Source organism: Salvelinus alpinus, chromosome 8, assembly GCF_045679555.1.
Source record: "Salvelinus alpinus chromosome 8, SLU_Salpinus.1, whole genome shotgun sequence".
Lineage (NCBI taxonomy): Eukaryota > Metazoa > Chordata > Actinopteri > Salmoniformes > Salmonidae > Salvelinus > Salvelinus alpinus.
Genome location: NC_092093.1, coordinates 72,071,268 through 72,080,777, shown reverse-complemented (window position 1 = coordinate 72,080,777; position 9,510 = coordinate 72,071,268).

Sequence of the window (9,510 nt, the reverse complement as noted above, 5' to 3'; positions counted from 1 at the left end):
TTAAAGGAACTTCTAAAGTTAGATTTTTTTGACTTGATTTCCCCTAATGAAAAATGTATCAACTCCTACAAAAATGTCCAATAATTATAATCCACATAATAATTCACATTTGCTGTTGCTGCAGGATTATGTTCCTACTGTAGCAAACTGCCTCAAATTAAGATCCTACATCTGTATGGTGATGATGGTGAGAAGTCAGAGAGAGAGAGTGTGTGTGTGTGTGTGTGTGTGTGTGTGTGTGTGTGTGTGTGTGTGTGTGTGTGTGTGTGTGTGTGTGTGTGTGTGTGTGTGTGTGTGTGTGTGTGTGTGTGTGTGTGTGTGTGCATACACATGTGTGTGTGCACATGTCGGGACTATCACATAGGAGTGTTAACTGCCATTATAACCTGAGTTGACACTCATTTACCAGGTGGAGTAATTCCCATTGCACCAAGGCAACCCCCAACACACTGCTGCCACTCTGGGTCTCACGATAAACCCTCTTTATTTTATGCTCTATGAACTGTCATCAACATCTCCAGATCATCCCACTGTGAATACACTATCAGCAAATTGACTTCCCTTTCTCCCTTCAGTCCCGCTCTCTCCTTCCGTGTCAGTCTTTCTTTCTCTATTTCTCTCTCTCTCTCTCTCTCGCTCGCTGTCTCTCCCCTCATTCTCTCTCTCTCTCGCTCTCTCGCTCTCGCTGACTATCTCTTCCAGTAATCTCTTCCACCCACCTGTTCTCTCTCCACTCATTCTCTCTCTCTCTCTCTCTCTCTCTCTCTCTCTCTCTCTCTCTCTCTCTCTCTCTCTCTCTCTCTCTCTCTCTCTCTCTCTCTCTCTCTCTCTCTCTCTCTCTCTCTCTCTCTCTCTCTCTCTCTCTCTCTCTCTCTCTCTCTGACTATCTCTTCCAGTACTCTCTTCCACCCACCCGTTCTCTCTCCCCTCTTTCTCTCTCTCTCTCCCTTCTTTCTCCTCTTCCTCCTTGCCTTGTCTTCTATCTTCTGTAATTTGGCTCAAGTTCGTCTTGTCAGCTAACGTATTTCTCTGCAAAGTGAAAAATGACATATCAGGTCGGGGACTTCAAGGATGGTCAAGTTAATGAATGGCCACCAGATGGCCCTTATTAGGCTAATGTGCTCCCCTCTCCCCAGCCCTGGCCCTCTCCTGGAAAACAGCCATGCTCTCTGCTCTGCTCTGGCAGTTAGCACCAAGTGTGTGTGTGTGCGTATGTGTGCTTGTGTGTGCAGGAACAAACTCTAAAAAGCCACATTTAATCAGGTTAACCTGCCTCAACAGTGGGAGGACACTCCGTCCGCACATCTCTCTCTCTCGCTCTCTCTCTCTATGTCTCTCTTTTTCTCTCTCTCTCTCTCTCTCTCTCTTTGTAATGTTTTGATGAGGTGAATCTGCTACCACAGAAAGACACACAGCTAACCTCTAACCTCTCCACGTCACCCACAGCTCGCCCTGCTGTTTCCTGTGCTGACAGCTAGACAGGACCCGGGCACCGGCTTTAACATGACTCCTATGAAGTCTTAAAGAGGAGTAGCCTAGCCTAAGACCTAGTGAGATGAGAGTAATGGGTTAGAGAGAGAAGAGTGTGTCTCTCTGAGAGGAAGGTTCTTTCCCAGGAATCTGACAGCTTCTTAATTGCCTCATTTGTATAATCCATGCTCATGGTGTTGAGTAATTGCGGGGGATACACACTGATACAAAGACCTTCGTTAAACTCTGGAATTATGCTAAACATTGTAATTAATTGAGCTTAATTTATTAGCTCATCATCGTACAGGGCCGACCGGAGTGCCTTTGAGTGTTTGGCCTCACGGTGTGGAGAGCTATTGTTGTATAGGGAGGGCAGAGAGGTAGGGAGGAGAGGAGAGGGGGAAAAGAGGGAAGGGAGGTTATTTTATAGGGAGGGAGCAGGAAGGGGAGGGATGAAAGGGAGGGAGGAAAGGGAGGGAGGGAGGGAGGAGATTGTGTAAAGAAGAGAATCAAACATTGGTGTGTGTTTGTGACTAACTCCCTTACAGAAAAACCACATGAATCTCATGTGATCACGTGTGATCTTGTGATCTTACAGTATGTGAAGTTAATGTGATAACGTGACAACATGTAAAAGCAACATGTCATAACATTAAACTACACATGTGAAAACATGATATCATGTGAAATAAATGTGACATGGGGATGCAAATGTGAAAATGCAATTTCACATGTGCGAGTTAGATTTTCACATGACAGTTTTCACATGTGAAAGTGCAAATTCAATTTTCAAATGTGAAAGTTTTTCAGCAATTCACAAAACATGTTATTAAAAAAAAAAAAGAAGGTATTTCACCTTTATTTAACCAGGTCTCCTCACAAGTGAAACATAATTCCTTTTTATGCACTTTTCTCTTCATGCATATTCAGACATTGAACCTAAACATGATAATAGTATGCTATTCACCTGCTATTCGTTTTGGGATCTAAGAAATGAAGGTGTGACGGATGTGTGTCTACAGATAAGCCTTATTCTGACCTTGATTTAATTCCCTCATAATTCCACCACCTTTTCGTGCGTGGAAACTATGAATAAAGTCTAGCGAACCTACCGATTCCAAGTGGAGAAAGCATTTACTTAATGTTTTTCTGAAAAATAACTCCATTCTCCATGCACTGTAATTTACAACTTGATAAGAGCTATTGATAACAGGTCGGTAAATGAGTAATAAGGATAAGGGAATTGTAAATATAAATAATATTTGTTTTAGATATATTTTACCTTATAATCGCTGGAGACAAATGTGAAACCAGTCAAACGGCAGCAAACAGAAGCATATAAACATATCAACTTTCCCACAGTAAAGTCTATGAAATGCTATGCCATTATGCAGATTTTAATTGTACAGTCTTTTAACTTGCAGGGATGGGAACTCTCAAATGTTTTAATTATAGGCTACCTCATCTTTCTCTGTCTCCGATTTTTATCATTTTAAATATTCGACTGTCAGTAGGCCGAATAACTACACATATTCAACTGTCAATTTACTGTTGGTTTCCCTTCAGTTGGTTTATCATTACATTGTTTCATTTACCTTCATTTGCTTCATCTGTAAACGCTGTCACGGCCATGTAGTTGTTCCTGAGGAGCATTAGTAACAGCTGATAATATAAAAAATGTGTTATGGAGAGGGGCGCAGACCAAGCCATAACAGTTTGAACTTTGTCATGGAGCAATACTTGGGGTTTTCTGTATAGTTGTCTAATGTATTATTCTGTTTTAATGTTACTCCTGTATCACTATGAGAAATATAAGAGCGTATTTTTAACAAAGCTGAGATTTACTTTACTTATGTCCAAAGTGTAGAAATACAGGTGAAATCAGATGGTGGCGTAGCAGGAAGATCGGAATGCCGTGAACCAAGAGGTTGAGAGATCAAATCCCAGGTGAAGACACGTTGAATAATAATTACTGTAGAAATAAACATACACAACGTAATCATGTATGTAAAATATGAACGTTGAAAACACCTTATGTTAAAAGCACAGTGTGTTTCCTAAAAACTCACTTTTGTTTGCAGGGTATCACCTGTGAAATCTTATGTGAAAAACATTCACATGTGAAAATCCACATCAAAAGTTAATGTGAAATATGATCACGTGTGAAGTGTTCCAAAAACACATGGTTTCACATGATTTAACACGGACGATCTGCTCTATAGGGTGATTGACATTTAAAGGCAATGTTCCCGCATTCGTGGAGACTGCATTCACGGTTAACGCTGCACACGTCGGTTCAATTGGAAATGACCTTTAAATTCCATTAATGCTATAGTGTGGCTCTTCGGCACTACAGATTGAATCTAGGACTTCCTCTAGTCACCCCCTGTAAATGTTATCTTCTGCATATACAGGTGTGCTATCTTCATTTGATCAGTTTCTTACAGCAGGAAAATAACCCTGCAGCAACAAGAAATGTGAGAATTATGTGGCTAGTAATTCATTGATTCATTTTTCATTAGCGCAAATCAAGTCTGACATTTTTAGGTAGACATTACAAACTTTAGAAGCCTTTTTAAACCTTGCATACACTACAAGTTTGCATTTCCTGCTGCACATAGTGATCAAATTAAGAGAGTACACCTGTAAAGATAGGCTTGTATGTGCCCAGGAGACAGTAAATAGATCCAGGGCCAACTTCATCCTGACCCCTATGGAACAGCTAACCCAGCTCCATCCAGAAAATACATATTTACAAAAAGAAACTCAAAAAATAAAAGAGGTTAACTAAAACCAAACACAGACCGGCAGGCCGAGAGGGTCTTTGGCAACCTTTCTCTAAAGGATTGACAATCCTCCCAATTGCCCACACCTGTGCACTCATCAAGGCTTGACACCTTGACACGGTTGCTGCTGCACACTGGGGATGGAGTGTGGATGTGGTAATGTCTAATCATGTTCCTAAGACCTAACCTACCTAACCTATTCCATAAGGAAAGTCGCTGTAGTGACCTCATGAAGGGCTTGGACTGAGAATCTCTTTCTGTGGCACAGCGGCGGGACAGAAGCGCTGATGTCACCATATTATAAGATGACAAATGGAAGTGGAATATTTCTGGAGGCGGTCCCGGGGACACTGGAGACTTACCATGTACCAAATGACAGGTTGGATGTAGGAGTGAGAGAGCGAGAGAGGGGGGGGGGGGCAAGAGATAAAGAGAAAGAGAGAGGCAAGAGTGAGTGAGTGAGAGAGAGAGAGAGAGAGAGAGAGAGAGAGAGAGAGAGAGAGAGAGAGAGAGAGAGAGAGAGAGAGAGAGAGAGAGAGAGAGAGAGAGAGAGAGAGAGAATACACTGAAGTACACTAAAGCAGCATCTGGTTACTGTAATGTGATTTTTGACTGTACACAGTGTCAGAGGTGATGTTTACTGTCATTCACTGGAGAAGACAATTAAGGAGAAAAGAATGTACACATCCTTCACCCTTCTGTATATCACAACCAACTCACTGACTCACACACACACACACACACATGCACACACACCGACACATTCACACACACAGACACATTCACACACACAGACACATTCACAGACATGCACATGTCGTGCATTCGGAAAGTATTCAGACCCCTTGATTTTTTTCACATTTTGTTACGTTACAGCCTGAACATTTATTAAATAGTTTTTTCCCCCTCATCAATCTATACCCCATAATGACAAAGCAAAAAACACCTTTTTTGAATTTGTTGCAAATAAAATAAAAACTAATATCTGCAATATCACATTTATATAAGTATTCAGACCCCAGTACTTTGTTGAAGCACCTTTGGCAGCGATTATAGCCTCGAGTCTTCTTGGGTATGACGCTATAAGCTTGGCACACCTGTATTTTGGGAGTTTCCCCCATTCTTTTCTGCAGATCATTTCAAGCTCTGTCATGTTGGATGGGGACCCTTGCTGCACAGCTATTTTCAGGTCTCTCCAGAGATGTTTGATCGGGTTCAAGTCCGGGTTCTGGCTGGGCCAGTCAAGGACATTCAGAGACTTGTCCCGAAGCCACTTCTGAATTGTCTTGGCTGTGTGCTTAGGGTTGTTGTCCTGTTGGAAGGTGAACCATCGCCCCAGTCTGAGGTCCTGAGCGCTCTGGTACTTGTACTTTGCTCCGTTAATCTTTCCCTCGATCCTGACTAGTCTCCCAGTCTCTGTTGCTGAAAAACATCCCCACAGCATGATGCTGCCACCACCATGCTTCACCGTAGGGATGGTACCAGGTTTCTTCCAGATGTGACGCTTGGCATTTAGGCCAAAGAGTTCAATCTTGGTTTCATCAGACTAGAAAATCTTGTTTTAGGTGCCTTTTGGCAAACTACAAGTGGGCTGTCATGTGCATTTTTCTGAACAGTGGCTTCCGTCTGGCACTCTACCATAAAGGCCTGATTGGTGGAGTGCTGCTGAGATGGCTGTCCTTCTGGGAGGTTCTCCCATCTCCACAGAGGAACTGGAGCTCTGTCAGAGTGGGCATCAGGTTCTCGGTCACCTCCCTGTCTAAGGCCCTTCTCCCTAGATTGGTCAGTTTGGCCGGGCGGCCAGCTCTAGGAAGAGTCTTGGTGGTTCCGAACTTCTTCCATTTAAGAATGATGGAGGCCACTGTGTTCTTGTGGACCTTTAATGCTGCAGAAATTGTTTGGAACACTTCCCCAGATCTGTGCCTCGACACAATCCTGTCTCGGAGCTCTACGGACAATTTCTTCGACCTCATGGCTTGGTTTTTGCTCTGACATGCACTGTCAACTGTGGGACCTTATATAGACAGGTGTGTGTGTGCCTTTCCAAGCTCCAATCAAGTTGTCGAAACATCTCAAGGATGTTCAATGGAAACAGGATGCACCTGAGTTCAATCTCGAGTCTAGATCAAACGGTCTGAATACTTATGTAAATAATATATATATATATTTTTTTTTTATACATTTCCAAAAATTCTGAAAACAAGTTTTTCTTTTGACATTATGGGGTATTATGTGCAGATTGATGAGAATTATTCTTTTTTAAATCCATTTTAGAATAAAGCTGTAATGTAACGAAACATGGAAAATGTCAAAGGGTCTGAATACTTTCAATACTTTTTAAGTGTCCCACACCTCTCATGTCCACAGTTTAAGTGTCCCACACCTCTCATATCCGCAGTTTAAGTGTCCCACACCTCTCATGTCCACACTTATGCATCGCACAAACAGGTTCCATAAATAAAAGATGGGCCGCTTTCAGCCAGGCACCCAGAATAAAACAGTTATCGCATTTAACATGTATTGACGCTGCGGAGTATACTGTAGGGTGAGCAGTGAAGAAGGAGAAATTATGTTATGCACACAAACATGTGTAACAGCTAGCTTCTACTAACATCCCAACAGGTCTATAGCATGCTAGCTAGCTTCCACTAACATCCCAACAGGTCTATAGCAGGCTAGCTCGCTCCTACTAACATCCCAACAGGTCTATAGCATGCTAGCTAGCTCCCACTAACATCCCAACAGGTATATAGCAGGCTAGCTAGCTCCCACTAACATCCCAACAGGTCTATAGCAGGCTAGCTTGCTCCCACTAACATCCCAACAGGTCTATAGCAGGCTAGCTATCTCCCACTAACATCCCAACAGGTCTATAGCAGGCTAGCTAGCTTCCACTAACATCCCAACAGGTCTATAGCAGGCTAGCTAGCTCCTACTAACATCCCAACCGGTCTATAGCAGGCTAGCTAGCTCCCACTAACATCCCAACAGGTCTATAACAGGCTAGCTCGCTCCTACTAACATCCCAACAGGTCTATAGCATGCTAGCTAGCTCCCACTAACATCCCAACAGGTATATAGCAGGCTAGCTAGCTCCCACTAACATCCCAACAGGTCTATAGCAGGCTAGCTTGCTCCCACTAACATCCAACAGGTCTATAGCAGGCTAGCTATCTCCCACTAACATCCCAACAGGTCTATAGCAGGCTAGCTAGCTCCCACTAACATCCCAACAGGTCTATAGAAGGCTAGCTAGCTCCTACTAACATCCCAACAGGTCTATAGCATGCTAGCTCGCTCCTACTAACATCCTAACAGGTCTATAGCAGGCTAGCTAGCTCCCACTAACATCCCAACAGGTCTAGAGCAGGCTAGCTAGCTCCCACTAACATCCCAACAGGTCTATAGCAGGCTAGCTAGCTCCCACCAACATCCCAACAGGTCTATAGCATGCTAGCTTGCGCCTACTAACATCCCAACAGGTCTATAGCAGGCAAGCTCGCTCCTACTAACATCCCAACAGGTCTATAGCATGCTAGCTCGCTCTTACTAACATCCCAACAGGTCTATAGCAGGCTATCTAGCTCCTATTAACATCCCAACCGGTCTATAGCATGCTAGCTAGCTCCTACTAACATCCCAACAGGTCTATAGCAGGCTAGCTAGCTCCTACTAACATCCCAACCGGTCTATAGCAGGCTAGCTCGCTCCTACTAACATCCCAACAGGTCTATAGCAGGCTAGCCCGCTCCCACTAACATCCCAACAGGTCTATAGCATGCTAGCTCGCTCCCACTAACATCCCAACAGGTCTATAGCAGGCTAGCTAGCTCCTACTAACATCCCAACAGGTCTATAGCATGCTAGCTAGCTCCTACTAACATCCCAACAGGCCTACAGCAGGCTAGCTAGCTCCCACTAACATCGCAACACGTCTATAGCAGGCTAGCTAGCTCCTACTAACATCCCAACAGGTCTATAGCAGGCTAGCTAGCTCCCACTAACATCCCAACAGGTCTATAGCATGCTAGCTAGCTTCCACTAACATCCCAACAGGTCTATAGCATGCTGGCTAGCTCCCACTAACATCCCAACAGGCCTACAGCATGCTAGCTAGCTCCTACTAACATCCCAACAGGTCTATAGCAGGCTAGCTAGCTCCTACTAACATCCCAACAGGTCTATAGCAGGCTAGCTAGCTCCCACTAACATCCCAACAGGTCTATAGCATGCTAGCTAGCTCCTACTAACATCCCAACAGGCCTACAGCAGGCTAGCTAGCTCCTACTAACATCCCAACAGGCCTACAGCAGGCTAGCTAGCTCCTACTAACATCCCAACAGGTCTACAGCATGCTAGCTAGCTCTTACTAACATCCCAACAGGCCTACAGCAGGCTAGCTAGCTCCTACTAACATCCCAACAGGCCTACAGCAGGCTAGCTGGGCAACACATTCCTGCCATCCAGCCAATCAACATGGAGCATTTTGTTTATTGCTAAAAGCATTTTCGATACATGACATCACAAGTAATTAGATTCTTAACAATCATGACAATGAGATTAAGACAAAGGGATGAGGAACATAAAATATAATTCATTTAATTATTAAAATGTGCACGTAACACATTTACGTAGTTGAGCACAGAGTATCTGTCCAGCTGCAATGGGCGCCTTTTAGCTCATCTCATCCATTATCCCTCTCTCCCTCTCTCACCATCTCACCAACTCTCTTCTTCCCTCCATCTCTCTATCTCTACATTTCTCTCTCCTCCTCTCCTCTCTCTGTTTAGTGCAGTCATGGGCCATGAGGGAGCCATCATCTGGGAGGCAGTCGCTGGCATGAAAATATCAAGCAGCACTCTCTGACACACACACACACAAACACACTCACACTCTCCCTCCTGCTTTCCCAGAGACGATCAGCGCTGCATAAACAGAGGTGAACTCACTCAACATATCTCCATGAAAATCAACTTCACATAAACACTGCCTGGTCCAAGCTAACCCAGTTAGAAACAGCTGTATCATATTCTCAGTGACACTAGACTGCTTTAACATTATAGTTTTACCCACAATGCTACTGTTTTTATGCTGCCATGGCAGGGAGGTTGATGTTACTATACATTGTTGTCCTGTACTGTACTGTCCTGGTGTTGAGCAGAGATGTGTGTAGGTTGATTCAACACACACACAAAGTGCATACACACACACACACACACACACACCGTTGGCGCTGTCTCGACAGGGAGCTGTG